We start from the raw sequence: 27581 nt of genomic DNA on the forward strand, positions 1-27581 counted from the left end.
AAAAATTCTGTTTATACTCCGGCACGACAACCAAGTCAGTAGAGTTTACAATCAATCGTCAATTCAAATATTTATCGTATTTAGTAGTCACGGGCTTGAACTACGGTCCACTCAAGGAACGCGTGTTATGCACTCTCGACCTTGACCACTAGGCTACGTCAGAAATCCGCTGCCTTTCCCATCTGAAGAACAAGAGTAACTCTGATTAACGGAGCTCAGTATCAGGTGTTTTTTATACCGTATCCCGACCCGCGCACGCGCAGTAGTTCACCTACGGTTGCTTCGATTTGCATAATTGATCATAATGTTTTGGCTCATCGGTGTATCATTTCGGCCCTGGAAAGATTGTTCAAGGCTCATGGGATAGAATTTTTCTCACCGTGGTCTGTGCTTAACCGAAGAGACCGTTTCTAATGGGATGGGACACACTTAAATAAAAAGGATGCAAAAATGCTTGCTAATGCTGTCGAAGCAGTGTTCGGTGGGTCGGATAACTGATATGGGGGATACACAGACTAATAGAGTAACAATAGCCGCAGGCAGAGGTGAAAGTGATTCTAGCACTGCTTCTATCGGAACATGCAGATAGCCGAGAAAGCAAGGTGTGCGGGATTTCAGGCCCTCCCGTGGGTCATCATGGAACAAATAAATACAAGGGCAATGTTAGGATAACTAAAGTAACAACATATGCATGTATACTTGCATGTACACTAATGCTAGGGGCACTGTAAATAAATTTGATGAATTTGAAGTATTGATTAAGCTGTCAAATGCAAACATTGTAAGAATAGTATTATTACATTAGGATCAGTATTAGGACTACTGTTGTTTTTAATTTTCATAAACGACATCGATAAAGGGATAGAGAACAACAGGACAAACCAGATCGGACCTTTACGTAAGGGAAAGAGGATAGTATTAAATATACCAGCTGCCGTTGCAGATGAACTCAACAGTTATTTTGCATCGATATTTAGAAATGAAAAACCTTTTGTGGCAATGGTAAATTGTGGGAGAGAAGTTGAAAAATATGTAATTAATGATATTGAAATTTCGAAAGATTATTTAATGAAAAACTTTCAAGCCTACAGGCCAGTAAGGCTTCTGGAGTTGATGGAATATACCCTATAATCTTAAGGGAGGCGGCAAGTGAGTGCACTGAACCATTGAGGCTAATTATGCGAGCATCACTAGATTCTGGGGAGATTCCGTTGGATTGGAAAAGTGCCAATGTATCTCCCATACCTAAGGTCGGCTCTAAGAGTGAAGTGAGAAATTATCGACCTGTCAGTCTGACTTCACTGGTAGGGAAAATCATGGAGGCAATGATCAAGGGTGGAATTCAGGATCATTTCGATAGAATTGAAATTCTCAAGGATACTCAGCACGGTTTTGTAAAGGGAAAATCATGTTTAACAAATCTGGTTCGCTATTTTGAAAGGGTTACTCAGGAGCTGGATTTAGGGAATAATGTCGACATTGTTTATTTAGATTTCAGTAAAGCTTTTGGCTCAGTCCCATATGAGCGGCTGCTTTATATGCTGGAACAGGTTGGAATCACTGGGAAAATCCTTAGATGGATAGTAGGATTGCTTCAGGGCAGGAGGCAGAGGGTTGTGATAAATAGCTATTCCTCATATTGGGTTGATGCAAGAAGTGGAGTTTCCCAAGGATCAATATTAGGACCACTGTTGTTTTTTATTTTCATAAACGACATCGATGAATGGACAGAGGGTGTGATGTCTAAATTTGCAGATGATGTTAAAATTGGTAGAGTAATTAATGATCACTGTCAAGCTGAGCTTCTTCAGAGAGATCTAGACTTCGGGAATGGTCAGAAAAATGGCAGCTATGCTTTAATCCAACAAAATGTAAGGTATTACACCTGGGAAATAGTAATCCCAAAATAACTTATTCACTTGGTGGAGTTCAACTAAACCCAGTACTGGAGGAAAGGGACTTGGGTGTTACGATACAGTCAGACATGAAATTCTCTGAGTATTGTAAACAGGTTGCAAGGAAGGCCCATGGTGTCCTATCGATGATCTACCGAACTTTTGCAAGTAGAGATAGGGACGTGATAATCCCATTATATAAGGCTTTTGTTAGACCACACTTGGAATACTGTGTTCAAATATGGAGACCGCAACTAAAGAAAGACATCGAGCTTCTCGAAAGGGCGCAAAGACGGGTAACTCGCCTGGTGAGATCGGCAAAAGTACGTCCTTATGAAGAAAGACTTCGAATATGTGGGTTGCAAAGTTTGGAAACTAGACACCTTAGAGGAGATTTCATTGAGGTGTTAAGGCTCTGAGAGGCATCAGTAAAATGAATGAGGACGAAATTTTCAATATTATAAATGATGCTAGAACTAGGGGACATAAATATTCAAGTTACGGGGGGGAAATGTTTAGATTAGACTGCAGGAAGTTTTATTTTAGCCATCGAGTTATGAATTACTGGAATACGTTGCCTACATGGGTGGTAGAGGTTGACAGTTTGGGGAAATTCAAAGGTCATCTGGATAGTACCTTCGGGTGACGGAAGCGCATAGGATGATAGGTTTAATTTCTTTTTCTTTTATTATTTTTTTTTTTTTATCATTGTTATATTCGGTTTTTTTTTTTTTTTTTTTTTTTGCTGGTGCAGCATAAGCCATAGGCCTTCTTGCACCATGCGGCCGTTACTAATACTAATACTAATAGTGGAAACATAAGTGTCGCTCAAACATGAGATGCTGAATTTGAATATGTTAAGTAAAATGTATACAGGAAGGAGAGACAGGACAGGAGAGTTCGAGGGGTTATGCTCTTAGTTAATCACATAATATAATAATCATATAATAATACATAATCACAGAATAAAGAATCGCATTCCTGCCATTATTAATGGTTCTGAAATCAGGAAGGTTTCTCATCACAAAGATTTCGGTTAACATGGAACCAAAACCTCAATTTCCTCCCTCACTTCATTAACTCCACAAGCAAGTACTTCTATACCACGTGGACCATTCGGCAAGAGCTCACCGGTTTTTGTAATGCCAGTCTAATCGTTCAGTATGCCCAGAGATGTATCGTCACAGTCATGATGTACGCATCAGTGATTTCGTCATCTGCCCCCCGCTGGTACCTGAAACGCCATCTTGGATTAGAATACTGGTACTTGCGATGGTTGGACTGGGCCAAAAGGATTCCCTTCACAATCTCCAAAGAGGTACTGTTCTAAAAACTGAGCATCCCACTGTGGAAACCTCTCATCGTTAAACGGAATATTACACTGGTGTGCAAAATTTAAGGACCAGTCAGGTTTTCGCCTGTAGCTTCTCATAGGAGTGCACTGGATATGAAAAAAGCATACCAAAGAACCTCGTGAAGTACAGAAATGATGAAGGAAACAACACCGACACAACAACGGAAAAAAACGGTACAGAGCGACTTTAATCAAAAATGGCAACATAGCACTGGCAGCCATGATAGAGATGCATCACTGCAAAAGATGGAACAAAGGAAAGAGGTGGTCCTCAGTAGGAGATATGGTTACCCCTAATGTCGATGCAGGCTTTGCATTGCCTGTCTATACTTAGAACAATGTTGTTGATAAGTTGTTGTGGTAACATCGTCCATTCCTCTGTCAGCGCCATCTTCAGCTGGTGAACATTTTCTGGTGGGTGTGGACGTGCCGCTAGGCGTCTCCCCAGAGCACAAAGGAAAGAGGTGGTCCTCAGTAGGAGATATGGTTACCCCTAATGTCGATGCAGGCTTTGCATTGCCTGTCTATACTTAGAACAATGTTGTTGATAAGTTGTTGTGGTAACATCGTCCATTGCTCTGTCAGCGCCATCTTCAGCTGGTGAACATTTTCTGGTGGGTGTGGACGTGCCGCTAGGCGTCTCCCCAGAGCGTCCCATATGTGTTCGATGGGATTTAGATCGGTGGAAAGGGAAGCCCAATCCATAGGAACAATGTCCTCATTTTCCAAAAGCATACCACAGCTGCAGTGCGATGGGATGTGGCGTTATCATCCATAAACAAGAACTCGGGGCCAATGGCACCTCGGAACAGACGCACATGGGGAAGGATTACTTCAGTACAGTAGCGTGCATCGGTTACAGTACCACCTTCCAGTATCTGGAGTTGTGTACGTCCATCAAGATAACGCCTTCCCAGACGAGAACACCTCGACCGCCATATCGATCCCTTTCAGTAATGTTTGCGGGGTGATACCGTGTGTCAACCTCTCGCCAGATTAGCTGACGTCCAGAATCGCTGCTGAGACTGAATCTACTCTCATCAGTAAAGTGTACCTTAAGTAGAGGTTTTGTGGTTGTAACCTTTAGAAACAGTGTTAGTCCTTAAGTTTTGCACACCAGTGTACAACCCTTAGTCAGATGTTTTGCGGCAGGAAGAGATGAGACCAAAATTACAACTTTACTATCTACAGAAACGCACTTTAAAGCTTAACATCATTATTATTATTATTATCTGTTTATTTCTCCTTCAAGACACCCATAAACATCATGTAGCTAGAGGATGTGGTTACGTTATTTCAGTATTTACATGAACTTATTTACAAAATTTGGAGATGAAAAAACACAAAGCATGTGGTAATAAATTATTTATTAAGTAGTTTTAATTAATTACTAAATAATTGATGAAAGCTAAATATTATTATATTAATTATTAAATTAGTGTTCTTATTATATTTGTATCTCCCGGGACACATTATCAAAAATTTCTGTCCTATACATTTTGTCTGTATATATTTTCTCTGGATCTATGTTTAAATTCTTAAATAACTTAACAGTATTTGCTGGGGAGGGATCTCCCCAGAGAGTCCAACTGAGTCAATTCGCACTTGAGACTTGATTCTTCCCTATTTATTGCGATTGCAAGGGCGAGTGATCACATTTCCCATTTTCGGCACATCTGTTCTCTCCGTTAATAGTTTTGCCAGAGTTAAGATGTTTCTAGTTATGATGACATACTTCCAGGGTGTGATGTCAAGATTGGCATACAAGACCGCTCTTGAAATGGTAAACGGTTTCCCGGCGATCCTATTTAGCCATCTCAGGAGCCAGCATTCTACTCCTAAGAAGGCTTTGATGTTGTTCTCGGGTTCCGATTACCAGATAGTCGATGCCTACAACGGAATCGGTGTAACGCATTTAAGGATGTATTGAATCATAAGATGAGGGCTTCGGAGACCGGTGAGTTCTTATCTAGTGCTCCAGAATGCTGCACATATCTTTTTTCTAATGTGTTCGAAGTGAGGTATGAAGTTTAATCCATCGTTCCACTTAAGGCCAAGGTCAACATGCGCGGGGAATTTTTGGATTCTGGTATTGTTCACAAAGATCGTAATTTCGTTTTTCTTCTTTTTGTTGGTGAAGGAAACATGTATCTCATAATTCCCCTCCAATACCAGCAATTTCTGCAACATCATTGAAATAAATCTAAATAAAAAATGTTTTGAAAAGAAACATAGAAAAAAATCCTGGCTGAAACCTTCTCCGTGGTTCAATTCTGACGTAGCACGAGCGATTCCATGGTCTGATTTGCTCTACAAACCAGAAACCCCACGTTGTCGGCTGACAGGACAATTCGAAATGCTGTTTTCTTCCTGGGATTTGCCAATGATCACTTTTTACGATGGAGATCAAAATAGACCTCAGGCTTTTTTCTACTAATCGCATTGATCAATTTCTGTTCATTTTTATAGAATTAATTCGATCTAATTTACACTTGTTCTTATGCATTTATTTTTATTTTATTTATTCCCATAACTTCATAAATCTCCTATATTATTACTGTTATACACTATTTATCTCTTGAGTCTTACAATCATTATTGTAATTACTTACTTGTCACTCAAGTAAACCCCACTAGCACTTGCTGTCCAGTGGTGACATTATGATCTCCAAATGAATAAATAAGCACAGCAGGACCCCGTTATAACGCGGTTCGCTTTACGGTGATTCACTATAACGCTGTTCATATATTATTACCCGTATCTGACTATAACGCTGTCACAGATCACTATAACGCTCTTTTACAGATTGCATTTTTGGCATATTTAACGAAATCGTTTCATTTGATGGAGTCGATAGCTTGAAAATGAATAGCAAAACAGCATTTTTAAAAGTTTCCCACGCCGACTTGAGAAATTTTCCCACGCTCAGTGAAATTTTCTCGCACGCTAATTTAATTGCAGTACAGTGACTTGTTACGTAGTTCCGAGATCAACATTTAAAAAAAAATGATCAAGTATATTGCTTGTAATATTTGCGTTATATGCATTTATCCGAAGTCTAGTCATCACTCAGTACAATATTAGACATCGTGCGTAACGGACAGTTTACTCGAACATTGTATCATAATTAATACAACCAACGCAGTTACATTTTCGAAGAGTTAATAATGGTCGATAAGAATGAAAAAGCAACAACGTCTGGGCGCAGTACGAAGACTATAAATTTAAGAAAAATACTGAATTCGAAAATTAAATTAAACATTTTGATGCGAATCGATTCCGGTCAAAGACAAGCGGATGTGTGCCATAATTTAGGACTCGCAAGTTTAACCGTAAGAACAATTATAAAAAAAAAATAAAGGATTAATTTTAGCAGCGGGAAAGATAGCTGTTCCACTGCAAGCAACTAGGGCTAGGCCAGCTATTAGGATTGAAATGGAAAGACTTCTGGACCAATTCGGAATGCTGTTTTCTTCCTGGGATTTGACAATGGTCACTTTTTACGATGGAGGTCAAAATGGACCTGAGACTTTTTCCTACTAATCGCACTGATCAATTTCTGTTCATTTTTATAGAATTTGAAAGTCTCTGCAATAAATGAAACTCGGCATAAATTGAAACTATGTTTTCGCATTAACAAAAAATAAAAATATGGATTGATACCAAATTTTCAAAGTGTATTCTGTTAACCCCTGGAACAGATTTAAGTCGAATTCAGTTTCATAGCATCCCCTCCCCAGTTACCCTACAGAAATATCACTATAAATTTAGAACAGGCGCTCGATCCATTTCAGAACTTCAATGCTTACTTTAGCATATTTAGGAATCTTTGTAACAAATTTTCATGTCGATGGATTGACTTATTTTATTAAAAATCATTAATTATTACTAGTAATTATTGCTAACGCACCTGAAACGTAACACACTGTTACATTAACTTACCAGTTAATTTTATTTATTTATTTCGTATGATGTGATCAATACACGAAGGAACCAGTTTTTTCTTGCTTCCTTCGTGTATCGTGGCCGGGATATCCAACCAACCGGTTGGTTCGGCACCATCGTGATATCCAGCCCGAGGCGGGAATCGAACCCGCGACCTTTGGGTTGCTGGGCAGGCACTTTACCTACCCGGCTAGCCCGGTCGGCACCAGTTAATCATTCATAGAGAGTGGATTTTAATGCAGTCTGCGCAGCCTAATAAATAACTGTATTGATAGATTTGCGAGACTTTTATTCAAAAGCCTATAAAGTAAACTATGACCATACGCACAAACTAAACAGCATTTGGAACACTTTTGAAATCCTCGATTTCAAAGAGATGATTGAACGAAAGAGGGAAAAAACTAAAAAGTGTTCCTGAAAGTTTTATCTCTTAAAAGTATTTGCAATATCGGAATCTAATAGGGACTGTACGTGGGCGACGGTTTTGTGCTGCAAGGTCTGACAAAAAAGGTCACAGGTCACATTCACGACGTATGCAGGGCGCGTTGTTTCTTCAAGCGAAACAAGGAAAAAAACCCACAAACTTTTACCAGTAAACGAATAGAAATATGAGGAAGGTGAAAGCGAAATCGGCTGTCTAATCATTCGGCTCGCATTAGCGAAAGAACTGCTCGAGGCGAGATACTGCTGAAACATCCAGCAACAAGTGTTTGATAATAACTTCCAACTAACTTAAGCTGATGAAGCATTTTTTTTAATCACATTCATGTAATGTAGAGGGGGTGATTAGAAATCTAGAAAATCCTTGCGGTAGCATTTTCCTAATAAAAAACGTCTTCTAGGATCAAGACCTAACAGTAAACTCTGGAGGGATTTTATTTGATTTTATTTTTAATGGAGTATTGACAACTCAGGCCACAATGCGTTTTGGTGGAGGCGAACATGAGATTATACACGAATGCATATAAACATGAGTTGGTCCTGTCAGTTGTTTGCTATAATTTGAAGATATCTAATGCAATGTGAGTTACTTGAAAATGCTCCTTGTTGCCTGTTATTAGAGTAGTGTGTAAAATGTATAATCTTGTGAGTACTGAATATACAACATACAAATAGAAAAACAATAGTTTGTTCATTTTAGTATTAGTATTATGTAATTATATTATGTGATTTTAATATTAGTAATGATGCAAGAAAGTGAACTTTTTCTGTATCCCAAAAAAGGAAAAAATTTTCTATCGTTCATACCCCGTCACCAAAAAAAGTAACTGCCCAATTTTGCTTTAAATTTAACCACTTTTGAATAATTATGGCGGACAATTTGTTCCAGGAATCTACAACACACTGTCCGAATGTAAACTTCATGAGATTTCAGCTAGTTTACTCCCCAAAATTTTGTTCTTTGTGCCCCCTGACTCTTCTCTTGTCTATCAATGAAAATAAACCGCCATCGTTCATTGCTGATTCCCTTCAGGGTCTTATATACCACTATCATGTCCCCCCCCAAGATGTCAAGCTGCCAAGCTTTGCGGTTCGTATTTTCTAAGTCGTTCTTCATATGGAATCCGATTAACACTGTTTTCTAGAAGTTTTATATCTTTCATCAAGTGTGGCATACAGACCTAAACACAATTGTCTAAATGCGGACTCATCATCGTCTCATATAAAGGAATTATCTACTTTTGGATCTAAAATCATAATCGGAAAACACCTGCACGTATCACAAGGAGGCAATACCACAGATTCTGAGTGGTAGACAGAGTTAATTAACGTACATAATAAAAATTCTGAATTTTGGTATTTTGAAAATTAATCATGGTTATACATGTATTATAGTCTTTGTATTATATACGTGTATTATATCCTTATTTCCGATACCAGTATGTTCTTTATCTGCTAATTCGTGCTGTTTTTAAGCGCCAATATGTCGATTACGCAGTACGTAAGGCGCACACGCTGTTTCAAAATATAACTTTTTATATTCGTATTTAAAAATAAAGATTAACGACCAACACAATTAGGACGCTAGAAACTATTTATTTACTACAATTTACTAATTACAACTTACAAAATTCTGTTAAATAACCAATAACAAAAGTTCTATAAATACAAAGCTACTCGTATATACAGAGGGAGAGACTAGAAACCAATCTGCTTTGGTGAATGCAACCAAGGATCACAATATTACCACTGTGAAGGGGGAATAACATATCATCACGCTGTCTCTTCATCTAGAATATAATTTTATGGAATAGACCGATATATCTTCAATAAGGAGGCGGCCATAATTGTCCCGCTTGTCTCCAAATTCATAGCATCACTTAGAATTTCAGTACATGTGTCGATATCCTGCTCTTCAGCTTGCTCATGTTCTATGCCTTCCTTTTCACTTTCATACCACCAATATTTCTCCTTCTGCATGAAAATTTGCTCACATCCAGCTATTTCTTTGGCCCCTCTATCCCAATTATCGTCCCACTGCACTTGTCTCTGCTGTTTCCAAAGTAATGGAGAAATCTATCAACCACCAACTCAAACTTTTCAGGAAAACTTTTCATCTGATCAATGATGGCCAATATGGATTCCGTTACAATCAATTCGCTAGTGCGATATTGGTTTATGTTACTTATTTTTGAACAAATCTGATGGAAAAGTTCGGTAAACCTCAAACAGTTTCTTTTGACATTTTTAGTATTAGTATTAGTATTAGTAGGGCGCCTCCGTAGCCAGGAGCAGTAGTGCGTAGCACACGCTTCTTGATTAGACCGGGTTTCGAGCCCGTAACTACCAAATACGGGGGATGCGGAAGGTCAGGGAATGACCACCGCATATCCCCAAACCCGGATAAAGGGTGAGGGTTGGCGTCAGGAAGGGCATCCGGCCATAAAAATTGCATGCCAAAACAATAAAAAACGCTGACCCCATATATAATGGGGAAAAAGCGAGGACCAAAAAAAAAAAGTATTAGTAGTGGCAAATGATGCAAGAAAGCAAGCATCATTTACCATATCATTTAGTGCCAATTTGTATAACAATATCACCTTTTGTGCCCTTAAAATATGATATCTTTTGCCCCTGGTGACATACTCTGGGCCTATTCCACCTATCACACAATATATTTTCCGTTTCCCTAGCAGTAGATTCACCGACAATGGCTACCTCCAGTGGGACCTGCGCATTCTGCATTGGGGGTTGCCGTTTTGATCGTGTTTGGCATAATCGTCTTCTAAACAAGCTTCCATTTAATGGATTGATGTCTGTTTTTTTGCAATTGGCATTCTCTCTCTCTCTCTCTCTCACACACACACACACACACACATCAATACGAACCTATCAACGTCCATTTCATTCCAAACTCACAAAACTAACGTTTCCTTTTCTTCGTTTACCCCTTATGCTTCTGGTCTTTGGAACAACCTTCCTTCACATGTATATTCAGAAAATTAGAATCTACAATAATTCAAGTTTTATGTCAACGTTCGACCCATGCACGGTATTAAACTATAGGTTCTAATACCTTTCGTGCTTAGGGTTTTCATAAATTAAAAAAAAAAATCAATACTAAATTTCTCGAAATATCCTTATGCAGAGTTTTGGTGTAATATGCATATGGAGTATGGAAGTATAGACTAATACTAATAGCCACTTCTTTGCTTCAGAAATGCATTTAAAATAAAGACAAATGAATAGCAATATCTCCAGGGGAAAAAAAGTCATAACATCTCAAGTGCCCTGGAAAAGAGAACGAACGGAACATATAAGATAGAACGTTTACTCAGCCTTTAAAAGCCAAAAACGATAAATTTTTGTAGTCAAGATGAGGATGGGAACGTAATATTTTATCACAAATCGTTAATGAAATTGCTTTGAAGAAACACTCTTAGCACAGAGAGAGACGAATCAATCCTATCAGGCCCAGCTGCACCAGTGAGGAAGGCTATTTCTTCCCAACATTTTTTCTGAAATAATGTAATGCCTAAATGCTTCAAAAATTCTTGATTTGATGAAGGAACTGTTAAAGTTGCATTTAGAAGTAACAGATTGCCAGTTAAATTGATGTAAAATTCGAATTATACGATATGCTCATGTTTATATTGGTCATGACCAATATAAACTATTTATTTTGAATTATCTGGATTCTTTTTATTATATAAATTAATATACGGACCACAGTCAGTTCATGTCTTAATTTCCGCAGGATACACAAAGTTTAAGAAAAATATTGTATACTTTTAAATTTCGAAACAGCAGAGAGAAACAATAAATTATGTTATGTTGACTGATGATATTATTAAGCTAAGCTAAATCTACGATCTACTAATTATGTTACGTTTTATTTTTAAATAAAGATAGCGCTTCTTTTTTTAATTAGAACTTATTTTACTTATTTTTATTTCCAGTTCTGAATTCAACAGAAGTTCTGTCGGCCGATGAATGATCAATTAAACTTGGTTTCGTTGAAAACTTTCTTATTTCTATGTTGTGACAAGTGTATAACTAATAAATAATTACTATTCGTCCATTTCTATAACTAGTGCGATACTTTTTTGCAGCCAAGTTTTACTTATAATAATTTTGATACTTGCAGTAATTTTACTTTAAATCACCCATGAAACTGCATCCGAAATTCCATCGTAATTTAAACAAAACCACGATTCGGAAAGGTTGGGAACCACTGGAATAAGCGAAACAGAAACATAGCTGGCCGATGAACCTCATCCATTCCCACAAAATAGGTAAATTCTGCTTCAGTTTTACATCGTAACCTACGTTAAGATGGGAAATTTTACTATTCAAATCCGATCGCATGCCAATCCCTTTCGATCAAGCAACTTTCCATTTCCATTTGAATGCCAATAAACACAATTTCTGGAGAGCCAACTGAAATATAAATGATTTCATCATAGGAATGCACAAATCGTCGTACACATCGCAAAGATGACAATACATTTATTGCCCAATTCTTCAGTGTTATCCATCAGATGTCCCTCAGATTGTGCGTACAGTATTTGATGAATAATGTGGAAAACATCTCACGGACATTTATAGTAAAAGCATGGACAAGGCTACAAATTCTCGGCAACCTCCCCGCCCGATTTCTGAAAGGCCCAAGTGATATTTAACAATCATAACATACCAACCGTCAAGAGGTCCTAGTGGTGGCGCATCTAGCGGTACGGCAGTTTGCCATGGGCGAAAGCCATGCCAGAGCAGTCACGTAGATCTGCCTGTCCCTCAGCTGCAGATAAGAAGCCAAGCGACAAGAGGGTCCTTCACAACCTAATCTTATGGAAATTTCTAATATCTCCTACAACAAACAATAATCTTATAACAGTTACGGTGCATCTGATGAACATTCATGGGTCCTTTACAGTAACCCAGTAGTTAAAATCGCTGCCCTTCCAGACCATGTTGAAAAGGATCGTATTTGAATGCTGCGAAGACGGAGGAATTTTTATGGGCTTTTTCACACCATAACAGAGTGTAGTCGATTTCGGTTGATGTTTGCATGTTCTCTTCAAACCTTATAAATTCGAGTTCTTCATCTAGGACACGGCTGGCGAACCCATGGCACGCGTACAAATATTTGGACACGCGGAATTCAGAGCGTCTCAAAAAAAATTTCAAACTTCATGCAGTGATTTCTATGAAGCCGGACGAAATTGTGAAACGAATTAAGAAAAAAATTCTTATATTTCACATATTTATTCAGAACATAAGTTACTGACAAAGTTATGTGAGATATACACTCAATGCATGATCACGGAATTATAAACACCTACCTAATACTTCGTAGGTCCTCCTTTTGCCCTCAGTACAGCAGCTATCCGACGTGGCATTGCTTCAACAAGATGAGGGAAGCGTTCGGGAAGTACGGCCAACCAAGCTGTGTGTAATGCAGTCAGCAATGAAAGTATAGAAGTGATTGGAGTATCCAGGAGCCTGATATGCCTTTCCATAGTTTCCCACAAGCGCTCTATGGGATTGATATCGGTGGAGTTCGGAGGTCAATCGATATGCTGGACGTCAGAACTGTGTTCCTCAAACCATTTCTACAACAAGTGTCCGATGGCTCGGCGCACTGTCATCTTGGAAGACACCAACGCCATTCGGGAAAAAGTGTAACATAGCGGAGTGTACACATTCAGCAAGCAGTTGACGATAACAGAGACCACTGATACTTTGTTCCACATGCACGAGGGGTCCAAGTTCCTGCCAGTAAAACATGTCCAACACCATACAACCGCCTCCACCGGCCTGCACTTTTGATACCATGCATGATGAATGTTGTTGTTATTATTTGGTTTTTAGGAGCATTAGCAACTAAGGCCATATTGCTCCGGGAATATGCGGTGGTCATTCCCTGACCTTTCCGCATCCTCCGTATTTGGTGGTGACGGGCTCGAACCCCGGTCTAATCAAGAAGCGTGCGCTACGCACTGCTACTCCTTCCCACCTGGCTACGGAGGCACTCGCATGATGAATGAAACGCCTCATGTTGTTGACGCCGAATCCATACACGACCATCCACGGTGTGGAGTAAATAACGTGACTCATCCGACCAGCACACCTTCTTCCAGTCTTCTAACGTTCAACTTGCATGCTCTTTGCAGCAGGCGAGTCTTTTACGCCGATGAACCTTGGTTAGGAGAGGGTGCCGTAGGGGTCGTCTGCTGGTATAGCACATACGTGAGAGCGGGCGACGTATGGTCATGCCAGATATTGTTCCGGGTTGGCCCATGTTGTGGGTCGTCAACTCTTCAACAGTGCTGCGCCTGTTCGCCTGTACGAGACGTCGGACCCGGCGCTCACCTCTAACATCAACCTTTCGCTGACCTTTGCAGTTTTGTTGTCGCGTCGTTGTTTGATCATTTTTACACCAGTCCTGGTACACTTTAACAAAGGCGGCTCTCGAACACCTCACCAGTTCAGCCGTTTGGAAAATCGAGGCACCAGCTCGGCTAGCTCCCACAATCAGTCCTTTATCAAAGTCCGATAAATCCTTCCTTTTACCCATCACGCTCGGAATTTTACTACCTACTGAACCACTGACACCGTATCTATGCTACGTAGGTCGACTAACTGCGCACTATCGTACCTCACGTGGTCAACGGGTCGCATTCAGTTTTCATAGTGGTGGTCATAATTCAGAGGTCACTCAGTGTGTTATCCGCATTCAGAATTTAGTGTAGACTCATTCATTGTCAATTACTTGATATCGATGATGCGACTGTTGATGATCCTGATCAGATAATTGATAATCTGAATGAGTATTTTCCATCTACATTCACACATGAGGATTTATTAAGAGATGAAAATGCCGGAAGTTTATCAAATTGTAACAGGGTGCTTAATGATTTTGTAATAACTGAGAAAAAAATGGACGAGAAATCGTTGAAGTTAAACATAAGAAAGGCACCTGAGGAGGATGGGATCTATCCAGTTATATTAAAGGAGGCGGCAAAGAAAGTAAGCAAACCCTTAGCCATAATTAGAGCATCCTTGGACTCAGGGGAGGTACCTATGGACTGGAGATGTGCAAATGTATCCCCAATCCACAAAGAGAGATCTAAGGGTGACACGAGTAATTACAGACCAGTTAGTTTAACTTCTGTTCCGGGGAAAATAATGGAGTCACTGGTTAAAAATGCATTGCAGGATCATCTAGAAAAGACTGCAGTAATAATTCGCACACAGCATGGGTTTGTTAAGGAAAAGTCTTGTCTGACAAATTTGATTCGATACTACGACGTGGTTACAAAGGACTGGATGCAAAAAATAATTTTGATATCGTATACATGGATTTTAGAAAAGCTTTTGATACTGTTGCGCATGGAAGACTACTCTACAAATTGAAGCAGTATGGTATTAAGGGCAAGTTCGTAAAATAGATAAAAGGATGGTTGAGTGGGAGAAGAGACGAAGAGAGAGAGAGAGAGAGTGGTAATTAATGCACGTTGCTCTTCGTGGACGATTGTTATTAGTGGAGTTCCCCAGGGTTCGGTGTTGGGCCCATTTTTGTTTTGTATATTTATCAATGATATTGATGAAGGCATATCAGGCTTAATGTCGAAGTTTGTAGATGATACAAAAGTTGGCTGGGTTGTTAATGACAGTAATGGCAGTGTGCTATTGCAACAGGATGTAGAAAATTTGGACAGATGGGCTGAGAAGTGGCAATTGAAGTTTAACATTGACAAATGCAAAATACTGCATATGGTTAGAAGCGACCCCAGAGAAACGTACCAATTGTGTGGTACTACACTTAGGGTTGTAGAAAATGAAAAAGACCCAGGAGTAATTGTGCAGTCAGATATGAAGTTTTCTGGGCAATGGAGCCAGGCTGCCAGAGCAGATCACGGGGTATTGTCAATGATATACAGGAATTTTGCTAGTAGGGAAAAGGAGATGATTATCCTTTTGAATAAGGCAATTGTCAGGCAACGCCTTGAGTACTGCGTACAGGTCTGGAGGCCTTATTTTAAGAAGGATGTAGAGCTGCTTGAGGGTGCACAGAGAAGGGAAACAAGATTGGTGGGGGTAACGAAGGGGTTCTCTTACCAAGAAAGGCTTAAGTTGCGCAAATTGCAGCGGCTGGAGACTAGGTACCTGCGAAGTAATTGATTGAGGTGTATAAGGCCTTGAATGAGTTAAGCACGCTGAATTCTGATGGGATTGTTTCGCTTGCTCAGATTACGAACCTGAGAAGGTGTAAATTCAAATTGAAAAAGACAGTTGTAGAATAGATTTACCGAAATTTGCTTGTGTTTGTGTTTTTGCCACACGAGGTTAGTCTTTTAAAAGATTTAGCCAATTTTGGCATGCACCCTTAAAAAGGTTTGCTCCCCTAATCTAGGAAAACAGATAAACCGACCAAAAATTATACATTTACATTTTGCATCTTCATTTTTATCATTTATTTCATCACGTCCTTCGCTAGTTCAAGGAACACCCAGAAGTTAGTACTTATCCTCAGTCCAGGTTGCTAAGGCTTCCACTACGCAATACTTCCAGCTGCAGCAAAAGGCAAAATGATCAGGATGCCCACTGCTGGTGACCGTAAAACATCCGGAGATTTTTCAAGATGCAGAGGAAAACTGACTTCTCCGGACAAAATCACTGCAGTTCTTACTCCAGATCAGCAAACTTGAATTCCAAGGGCTCCTGCCAGAGTGACCAAGGAGACAGTCTGTCACCAAGACCACAAATCTTAGCTCCCTGAGCACGGCTTGGGCAGTGCAGCTACCGTCGTAATACTACTAATGAAGTAAAACCGCAGGACAACGGACTCAACATTTCCATCGCATAGAAGAGAACAGGTGGCAACCGCCATCTGGTTGTCAATGAAGGAAAATCATTATTCAGTTCATGATTGTCAATAAAATGACGCATTATCAATCACAGTCATAGTCCCACTCGCCTCAAGAAATTTACAAAAATAAAACTAAACTACACTGGTGTGCAAAACTTAAGGATCAACACTATTTCTAAAGGTTACAAATACAAAATATTTACTTAAGGTACTCTTTACTGATGAGAGTAGATTCAGTCTTAGCAGCGATTCTGGACGTCAGCTAATCTGGCGAGGCGAGAGGTTGGCACATGGTATCACCCAGCAAACATCATTGAAAGGGATCGATATGGCGGTCGAGGTGTTCTCGTCAGGTGGGGGGGCGTTATCTTGGATGTACGTACACAACTCCAAATTCTAGTAGGCGGTACTGTAACCGGTGCATGCTACTGTACTGAGGTAATCCTTCCCCATGTGCGTCTGTTCCAAGGTGCCATTGGCCTCGAGTTCGTGTTTAAGGATGATAACGTCACACCCCATCGCACTGCAGCTGTTGATATGCTTCTGGAAAGTGAGGACATTGTTCGTATGGATTGGGCTGTCTGTTTCACCGATCTGATTCCATCGAACACAAAAAATAGACGCTCTAGGGAGATGCCTAGCGGCACGTTCACATCCACCAGAAAATGTTCACCAGCTGAAGATGTCGCTGACAGAGGAATGGACGATGTTACCGCAAGAACTTATCAACAACATTGTTCTAAGTATGGACAGGCGATGCAAAGCCTGCATCGACATTAGCGGTAGCCACATATCCTATTGAGGACCACCTCTTCCCTTTGTTCCATCTTTGGCAGTGATGTATCTGTATCATGGCAGCCAGTGCTATGTTGCCATTTTTGAATAAAGTCTCTCTGTACCGTTTTGTTTCCTTTGATGTGTCGGTGTTGTTTCCTTCATCATTTATGTACCACACGAGGTTCCTTTGGTATGCTTTTTCCCATATCCAGGCCACTCCTATCAGAAGCTACAGGTGAAAACCTGACTGGTCCTTAAATTTTGCACACCAGTGTATTATATTAGGGTCACCCAATAAGTTAGTACATACACTGAGTGATCACTGAATTATGACCACCCCTATGAAAACTGAATGCGACACGTTAACCACGTGAGATAAGAGAGTGCGCAGTTAGTGACCTACGTAGCATAGATAAGGTATCAGTGGTTCAGTGGTTAGTAAAATTCCGAGCGTAATGGGTAAAAGGAAGAATTTATTGGACTTTGATAAAGGACAGATTGTGGGTGCTCGACGAGCTGGTGCCTCGATTTCACAAACGGCTGACCTGGTGGGATATTTATGCTGCCATCGTTAAAGTGTACTAGGACTGGCGTCAAAATGATCAAACAACGACCCGACGGCAAAACTGCAAAGGTCAGCGTAAGGTTGATGTTAGAGGTGAGCGCCGAGTCTGACGACTCGTACAGGCGAACAGGCGCAGCACTGTTGAAGAGTTGACTACCCAATACAACATGGGCCAACCCAGAACAATATCTGGCATGACCATGCGTCGCACGCTCGCACGTATGGGCTATACCAGCAGACGACTCTTACGGCATCCTCTCCTAACCAAGGTTCATCGGCGTAAATGACTCGCCTGCTGCAAAGAGCATGCAAGTTGAACGTTAGAGACTGGAAGGTGTGCTGGTCGGATGAGTCACGTTATTTCCTCCACACCGTGGATGGTCATGTGTGGATTTAGCGTCAACAACATGAGGCGCTTCATTCATCATGCATGGTATCAAAAGTGCAGGCCGGTGGAGGCGGTTGTATGGTGTTGAACATGTTTCACTGACAGGAACTTGGACCCCTCGTGCATGTGGAACAACGTATCATTGGTTTCCGCTATCGTCAACTGCTTGTTTGTACACCCCGCTATGTTACACTTTTTCCCGAATGGCGATGGTGTCTTCCAAGATGACAATGCGCCGAGTCATTGGACACTTGTTGTGCAGAAATGGTTTGAGGAACACAGTTCTGACTTCCAGTACATCGATTGGCCTGCGAACTCCACCGATATCAATCCCATAGAGCACTTGTGGGACACTATGGAAAGGCATATCAGGCGTCTGGATACACCAATCACTTCTACACTTGCATTGCTGACTGCATTACACACAGCTTGGTTGGCCATACCTCCCGAACGCTTCCGACATCTTGTCGGATAGCTGCTGTACTGAGGGCAAAAGGACCTACGAAGTATTAGGTTGGTGGTCATAATTCAGTGATCACTCAGTGTATGTACACTGAGTGATCACTGAATTATGAGTGTATTATGAGTATTAATAAGTCTAATAAATTTTGATGTGGGTGCAAAGGCAGCGTGCACATAGTCTCCTAAGAGCGGCCGGTGTATGTCACCCTCTCCAACACAGCAGTGGCAAACAAAATTGTGGATTGGACAGCGAATGAGCAGTGGGCAACCTCTGATCATAACAATATTTCCTTTACAGTCAAGAACACTCTGAAAACCCGCACACCCGACCTACTACAGGATAGAATAAGCTGTTCCATAAAAACTGCAAATTGGGATATCTTCAAGCAGGCACTAGACTCACCAATGACTGAAGAAAACTATACAGTAGTTAAACAACCAACAACCAGATGCCCAAATAGATAAATTCTAACAAATAATACGGAATGAATGTAACAAATCCAACAAGAAAAGAAATGTAAAACCAAAAACAGTGCCTTGGCGGAACAATGAGATCATCATCTTAAGAAAGATATGAAGTGTACCAGGCCAGAAAACAATTTAAACAAAGCCAGATCTGTTGGCCTGCCCAGGAGGTGGATGCGCTGAGTGAAAAATATAAAGAAGTCAGAAACAAATATACCAGCACAATTATGAAAACAAAAGAGAAGCATGAAGAGACCTTGTTACAACACATGGGAACACAGACCCCTGGGGAGTAGTTTATAAAATAGTATATAAGAAAATTCCAGAATGTGAAATTACAAATACAGTTATACACATAGATGGCAACCCCACCTACACTTGGAGAGACACTGTAAAGCATCTACTTCTCACACTTTTCCCTGAATATACTGAAGAAGAAACACCAGTGTAAACCAGAATCAGAAGAATAAATGAAACCATTTCAACTATTTATAAGAATTTGACTTCACTCTCCAGGAACTCACTCCTGTTGTGATCAGGCTCAGGGATAAAAAATGCCCGGGCAAAGACCTACTTGAACCTGAAATCATAAATAAGCTGGGTTAATACGCCCACGGCAAATGGTCTCTATATACAATGCCTGCTTAAAACAGAACTGCTTCCCTCAACGGTGGAAACAGGCCATCTTGAAGTTTCTAGTAAAATGGCCCGATAAGCCACTAACTAAGGCAAAGTCACATAGGCCCATTCCACCCCTGCCTGCAATGGCAAAGCTTCTGGAATGCCTTACACTATACAGGATTACTAGATACTCCCAGGAGTCAGGCTGAATTATCCTCGCCATTTCAATATAGATTCATAGAAAACAGCTGTGCAGATGATGCTGTTCACAAGATTGTTAACTCAATTGAAGCAACACCAGATAAATATATCCTTGCAATTACAGAGGACTTCGAATGTGCTTTCGATACACTAGGGTAGGAAAGCATCCTCAGAAGATTTAGTCGGATTCACATTCCTGGTAATCTTTTCCGCCTCATCAAGAGCTATTTCCAGAACAGAGAAGTTACTATAACTACAAAGTACAGTACGTTCGCTAGACCTGCGCATAGGACTGCCATCAAGGAACTGTTTTGGGCTCCTTCTGCAGGTCTGTGGTTTTATGTGAGCTCTTAGCTATGGAACTTGACCGCATACAAGTGGTAGTCTTGGATGATGGTGTTGTCCTTCTGGTGGGTGCTCAGTGCAGGCTACAGCTAGAAAACAGATGAAATGAAGAGACCTTGAAGTAAAAGTGTTGCTTACCCAAAGGGTAAGCAACTGGCTCATCTCCCAGTGGTGGTGGCAGGCAATGCAGGGTCCAATCAGGGACCTTGCAGCCAAGAAGACAGAGACACAACAGAACATAACACCGCTGACACAAACCAGACATTGCACTTCTGGTTTTTACAGAGGTTCTGTACTACTCCAAGCAGTAGTATGGCTCAGATGGGGGAAACCACCGGCGGCGCCCTCCACAAAACACTATGCCACTATTTCCTCTTCCTAGGAAGGAAAGCCAAGCTCAGCTCGCCTCGCTGTGTGTTTCTGCAATCCTCAAAAGTTGATTCAAAGTGGGGTTTAATTTTGTGATTCCATGAATTATAATTAGTGTAAAGTTGACAGATCAGATATGGGCCAGTCAACCTCAACAAATTCATTATTCAGCAACCAATAAATCTACAATTACAAACCTCCCCACAGTTCAAACCGCGATACTGAATGCCTTCAAGCTCGAAATGAAGTTGCTACACTGGCGTGCAAAACTTAAGGACCAGTCAGGTTTTCACTTGTAGCTTCTCATAGCAGTGCCTGGATATGGGAAAAGCACAACAAAGGAACTTTGTGAGGTACAGAAATGATGAAGGAAACAACACCGACACAACAACGGAAACAAAACGGTACAGAGGGACTTTATTCAAAAATGGCAATATAGCACTGGCTGCCATGATACAGATGCATCACTGCCAAAAATGGAACAAAGGGAAGAAGTGGTCCTCAGTAGGAGATATGGTCACCCCTAATGTCGATGCAGGCTTTGCACCGCCTGTCCATACTTAGAACAATGTTGTTGATAAGTTCTTGCGGTAACATCGTCCGTTCCTCTGTCAGCGCCATCTTCAACTGAACATTTTCTGGTGGGTGTCGACGTGCCGCTAGGCGTCTCCCAAGAGCATCCCATATGTGTTCGATGGGATTGAGATCGATGGAACGGGCAGGACAATCCATACGAAAAGTGTCCTCACTGTTCAAAGAATATCAACAGCTGCAGTGAGATAGGGTGTGGCGTTATCATCCGCAAACACGAACTCGGGGCCAATGGCACCTCGGAACAGACGCACAAGGGGAAGGATTACCTCAGTACAGTAGCGTGCACCGGTTACAGTACCGCCTTCCAGTATCTGGAGTTGTGTACGTCCATCCAAGATAACGCCTCCCCAGACGAGAACACCTTGACTGCGGGGTAATACCGTGTGCCAACCTCTCGCCTGATTAGCTGATGGATGTCCAGAATCGCTGCTGAGACTGAATCTACTCTCATCAGTAAAGTGTACCTTAAGTAGAGATTTTGTGGTTGTAACCTTTAGAAATAGTATTGGTCCTTAAGTTTTGCACACCAATGTATTTTTGGAGGTTATACTATCGATTATTCTGAGTAAAAACGTTCGTATAAATATGTGCCCAATTCTCAATGGATACGGAGATACATCTGCTTGAAAGTGGCGCGCACAGCTCCCTGAATCAGATGTGACCAAGCAGTTGCAGTTATAAATTGACGCTGTTTGGTGTTAGAAGTGTTGTTAGGAATGCCGGACATCTTCACACATGCTGAATATGCCGATATGATGTTTGTCTACGGTTTTTGTGGTGGAAGTGCTACTGCTGCTTGTACAGAATACCGTCGACGGTTTCCTAACCGCAGAATACCGGATTCAAGAGGGTTTTCACCAAACTGCGTGAAACGGGTACAGTTGCCAGAGTTCGTATTTATTCTGAAAGTATAAATGAAGAAAATGTGGATGAAATAGAACACATTCTTCAGTCGGTAGAACGTAGTCCTACCATTAGCACACAGAATTTCTTGCGTATCGGTGTTCCACAGACAACAGTATGGCGAACATTACGTGAGTTTGTATCCATTTCACATACAGCGGGTGCAACACCTGCAACCAGGAGACGACGCCCAGCAATTGGAATTTTGTCGGTGGGTAAATGCTATTCCGATTAATACCATTAATACTGTTCAGCGATGAAGCTACTTTCACCCATGGCGGTATCAACAACACCCGTAACTCTCATAGGTAGTCAGACGAAATTCCACATGCCACTGTAGAAACAAGTTTTCAACATCGCTTTTCTGTGGTGCGGTATCATCGACAAACAGTTATTGGGCCTGTTGTGTTACAAAATCGTCTTACCAGGGCCCATTTACTTAGAATTTCTGCAAAACGAACTTCCACTACTATTGGAGAATGTTCCCCTGGCTATAAGGATTGGTATGTGCTTTCAGCGTGACGGAGCTCCTGCACATTATACCCGTCTGGTGATGCAATATCTAAATTGAGCTTTTCTTGAACGATGGATCGGCCTTGGTGGTCCCATTCATTTGACCACCAAGGTCTCCAGACTTCACTCCGTTAAATTTTTGTTTGCGGGTGGATGAAAAGCGTAGTGTACAAAGAAAAGGTGAATACAAGAGACGAATTGCTCTCTCGCATTTTGGATACTTCTGCCCTCATAAAGGAACTCCAAGATGGCCTCAGAAGAACAACACGTTATTTTACCACAAAAGTTGCAAAGTGCATTGAGGTTGGTGGTGGGATTTTCGAACATTTATTGTAAACTGTAAAAAAATTGCCAATTTTTTGCATTTGTATCATTCAAAAGGTCAACAAATACAAACAATGTCACATATCGTTCTTTAATACCTGTCATAATGGTTTTGTGTGCGCCAGTTTCAAACAGCTGTATCTCCGTATCCATTGAGAATCGGACACATGTTTATATGAAATTCTTGACTCAGATAATCGATACTATAACCTCCCAAAATATTTACTATTCCTCCTGAATAACCCCGTATATATTTTAGAATAACATTTCAAAGCTTAATAACTTCAATAATTCTTAAAATTACGATGTCATCAAATATCCAATTTGCAATATACAATTATACATGATTAAAAAAACAATAGGGACACTGGTAATTATTCGTATTCAGATCACTTTATTGGCCAAGTACGAAGCGCAGTAGCTGAAACATGTTTTAGCCACATTAGTGACGTGTTATTGCTGAAGAAGCTAGTATTTCGTCCTGAATATGCTTTGCTCACTTAAGTATTTTCTAGACTTGATACACCTTTGAGATGAGTCTTGGATACTTCAACAACTTCCTATCACCTCCACCAACCATCTCCACAATCTATCCAGGATGGCATAACTACTTTTATGGATCAGATGGTAGCATTACAAGATGAGCGGCTTAATAATCTCATCAACGGCATACAATGTCGCTATTAGTTCTGTACCGTAGCCCGGGGCACTAACACCCCAATTCAGCAGCAACTGACATTTCATTGTTTTCACCCATATCTAGTATGTCATCTTCCATGACTTGTGGCGTATGCATTCACTGTCATTTTACCATTAATTGTCGTTATCTGTTTATCAAGCTACGAGTCTAAGAGTATATAACTATTAAAAATTAGCTATTTACGAGGTTGAAGCTGAATATTTAAAGGGATTTGATCAACATATTTGAAGCCATCTCTTTGAGTAACAGGTTAAAAAACTGACAGTGGATGAATGAAAAGAATATGCCAGGGGATTAACCACATAGTGGTTAATCCCCTGGCAAACGTTACTCAGGACGGAACAAGGAGGATCTTAATTTAAAAATGAAGATTTCCGACTAAATTTCCAAAGTTGAGTTGCAATACGAATCTGAAGGTTCACTTCTGGAATTCTCGAAAATGATCGGTTTGCTTGTTTCGTTGGACGTAAAATCTGAATTTCCTGTAGGGAAAAAACCTTGCTATCCTCACCTGAAACCAATTCAGCCACGTTGTGAAAAAAAGCCTACGGGTTCCTCGCGTTATTGACCGGATTCGAATCAGGACCTTTTCCAAGAGATGCGAGGAGAACGATAATTTTAACCACTGTGCTACTCGCGAGGTTTTTTGACGGACTTACTTCTTTGCATTATTTGACAATATTAAGTAGAGAGAGAGAGAGAGAGAGAGAGAGAGAGAGAGAGAGAGAGAGAGAGAATTTCTATAGGCTTATAAAGGTTATTCACTAGCTATTCCGCGACAAATCAAATTCACGTTACAATTCAACCCCTTCTCATCAACAAACTGTTTCTCCCAGAAACGTACTCATGTGTATACTAATGACAAGGGTGGCACCCAGCCTTGCGACTATCTCCACCTATATAATCTGTAGGCACAGAATCCCATATTACGGCCTGAAATGTAAGTGTATGTGCGTGTGTGATATGTAATGTGTAAAATCAGGCCTCTCTGCCACCAGGGAGCAGCCACCACCTGGGCAGATGCCCCTGGTATCCGTCCCTGGCACAAAGAGCCGGGCCTGTATTATTAACAGTGTACAAAAACGTACTAAAAATCCCGCACCCACCGATAGCGGTGCAAGACCGGTGGGTGCCAGCAAAATCCCGCTCATAGGTTGCCCAAACCTGAGCCCACATCAAGAAACACACTAAAAAACAAACAAACAAACAAACTATTATTTTTAGGCCACCCGAATAATTAAATTCATCTGCCGTGCTGTGTGTCTTATGTCTGTTAATTGCTTGTGTTCTATGGTCGATTTGTCTGTTTTGCTGGACGAAAAACCAGAGTTTCTGGGGGTAAAACCTTTCTATCTACACCTGAGACCAAGCAACGCACTACTTAATAGTCGGTACCACAAATTATGAGAATGAAGTATATACGGAATGAGAAAGAAGAGGGCAGCTAACGAATGAACTTCAACCGCCTACAGAATTTCTTTCCGTTTTAGCACTAATGCTAGTACTAATAACAAAAATTTTAAATAGCCCAAATTGCGTATTTTGTATGGTACTTTTGAGCTTATGGTACTTATGGTACTTTTGAGTATTGTCTCTCAACGCATGGTAAACGCAGATAAAACAATCCGATAAATGTTTTCCGCCTTTTTATATGTCTCCCAATTCTAAACTGAATAAGCATATGGGTACTACAATGCGAAAAGTTTCAGTTTCGGTTACCCAAACAGTTCCCATTCAAGAGAATCATTCTGACTAATAGTATGTGATTTGTGCAGAATTCATAACAGAATAAAATGTAACAGTGTACAGTTGGTAAAATATCAAAGCGACACACTGATTCGGCGCTGGATGAGAAACATCCATAGATGTAGCAATCTTCGTGTGTTGAGATCAGTAGCCTGATTCCATATGGAACAATGGCCTCGCGGTATGCATAATGACAAATATAAAGAGATCTCGCTATACAGGGGCAACGAATTTTCCGCGGTTGCCATTTGCTACATACTTATACACGTGGACCACACAACTGAAAACCAATCTGTCCATCGTTTAGTCAAAACAAAAAAGCATATCAGTTTGTATTATTGTATTCACTGCATATTATGCATTATTAACATGATTAACTGTGATATTATAACATCAGATTTAGTCAAGCTCGTTCTAGTTTCCATTAGTAATCTCAGGACTTAACTTTTGTTACTTTGGCTAATGGTAAACGAATGTCAGCCCGAGGTAAACTGTATTGTTTCATAATAAGACAACATAGATGTTTTTCCCTTTAATGAAACGATAATGCCATCAGGTGTGAAACAGTCGTGAGTAGTGATATTGTGTTACAAATAATGATACTTTTCGCCTACTGAAACTCGCGGCAATGCAGCATAAAACAGATCGGACCATTAAAGAAAACTTTTTTACTTTTTTTTTATCAGAAAACAGCAAAATGTACAGTTGTTATTGTTCATGTTCATGAATCGCTCTCTCTCTCTCTCTCTCTCTCTCTCTCTCTCTCTCTATATATATATATATATATATATATATATATATATATATATATATATATATATATATATATATATATATATATATATAACTCTGATAGTTTGCATCCGATTTTCTCACTCACACACAACTTACTGAACAAATTAAAACTACTTATCCTTAATTCAAACTTCAATTTGATTTAGCTATAAATAAAGGCAGTTGTCTTTATTCAGTGTCACTAGATTGTTCGCATTTATCAAGTTTCATCTCTCAAATATTCCTAAAGAATATTAATCAGTTTAAAAAATAAGATTCCCACCATCACAGAAAAAAACGAACTGATCAATGACATAATGTTACGACAAAAACACAGACTCCATGAAGGGAGGAAGCTAATTCTATTAAGGGTTGAATTTGCAGGAATTATCAGAACAAAACATTACACAGAACCACCTGTGGGTCTTGAAAATAACAGTTTAACCTAAATAAAATTACAAAATACAATTATATGTGCAAATTATTTATCGCTAATCGAAAAAGTGAAATAGAAGTCTAATTCGGAAGCAATAAAGGGTGAACAGCACAAAAGATAGATCTTTAAAAAAAAAAAGCTCGTATACGAATCCCTTTTTCTATGCTGCATTGCAGGGATTCGCAAAATTTATTTCACTAGATTTAAATTAAAAAAAAAAAAAAAAAGTAAATTTCGTTTAACAACATCCATGAAACAAGCACAAGTTTGAGAAAAATGATCTCCCGAACATTCTTAAAGTATTTTTTTTCCAGAGAAGGCACCCAACATAACTTTTTGATAAAGCAGATACTGTATAAGGAAATGCAAGGAGTATTCTGACAAATCAATATAAACGGCTAATCATGGCGATGTGTCTTCAATGTCTTCTATTCACAAAGGTTATAGTTCACCACGTACCCCGTGACCTTTGTATAATTAAGTGTTATAACAAATTCCTCTAAAACCTCATTAGGATATTTTCGGAATAAATTGAAGTGTATCTACGGATGTGCGGACAATAATTCCAACCAGATTATAATTGACGTCATTTTTATTATTGCTCATAAGAAAATGCAACTTTTTTTTTTATTATGATCGGTGGTGGATGCAGTTCTGAGTACTTTATTATAATCAATCTAAAAAGGTGCAAAGATAAGATTTACTGAATCGTTCTTACTGAGCGTTATTAGGATTTTCTATCTAAACTCTGCAAGCCAGTTTTGATTATTTTCTAGTTCAATTCACTAACACTGTTCATAATACCTGTAGATACCACTTCGTTTTCTTAGTTTGAACGGATGAACTCTTTGCACCACACAAATGACCTTGACTAAAACCCACATGACCGAA

The 27581-nt window shown here is 40.0% G+C and overlaps 1 protein-coding gene across 1 annotated transcript in view; it reads right to left on the minus strand.

The window, feature by feature from the left end:
• LOC150091454 (protein still life, isoform SIF type 1-like) overlaps window positions 1–27581 on the minus strand; it is a 1372582-nt gene that overhangs the window by 1344447 nt on the left and 554 nt on the right. The gene's annotated exons all lie outside the window — the stretch shown is intronic.

The sequence above is a fragment of the Mastigoproctus giganteus genome, chromosome 1 (assembly GCF_048544385.1).
Source record: "Mastigoproctus giganteus isolate SK-2022 chromosome 1, ASM4854438v1, whole genome shotgun sequence".
Classification (NCBI taxonomy): Eukaryota; Metazoa; Arthropoda; class Arachnida; order Uropygi; family Thelyphonidae; genus Mastigoproctus; species Mastigoproctus giganteus.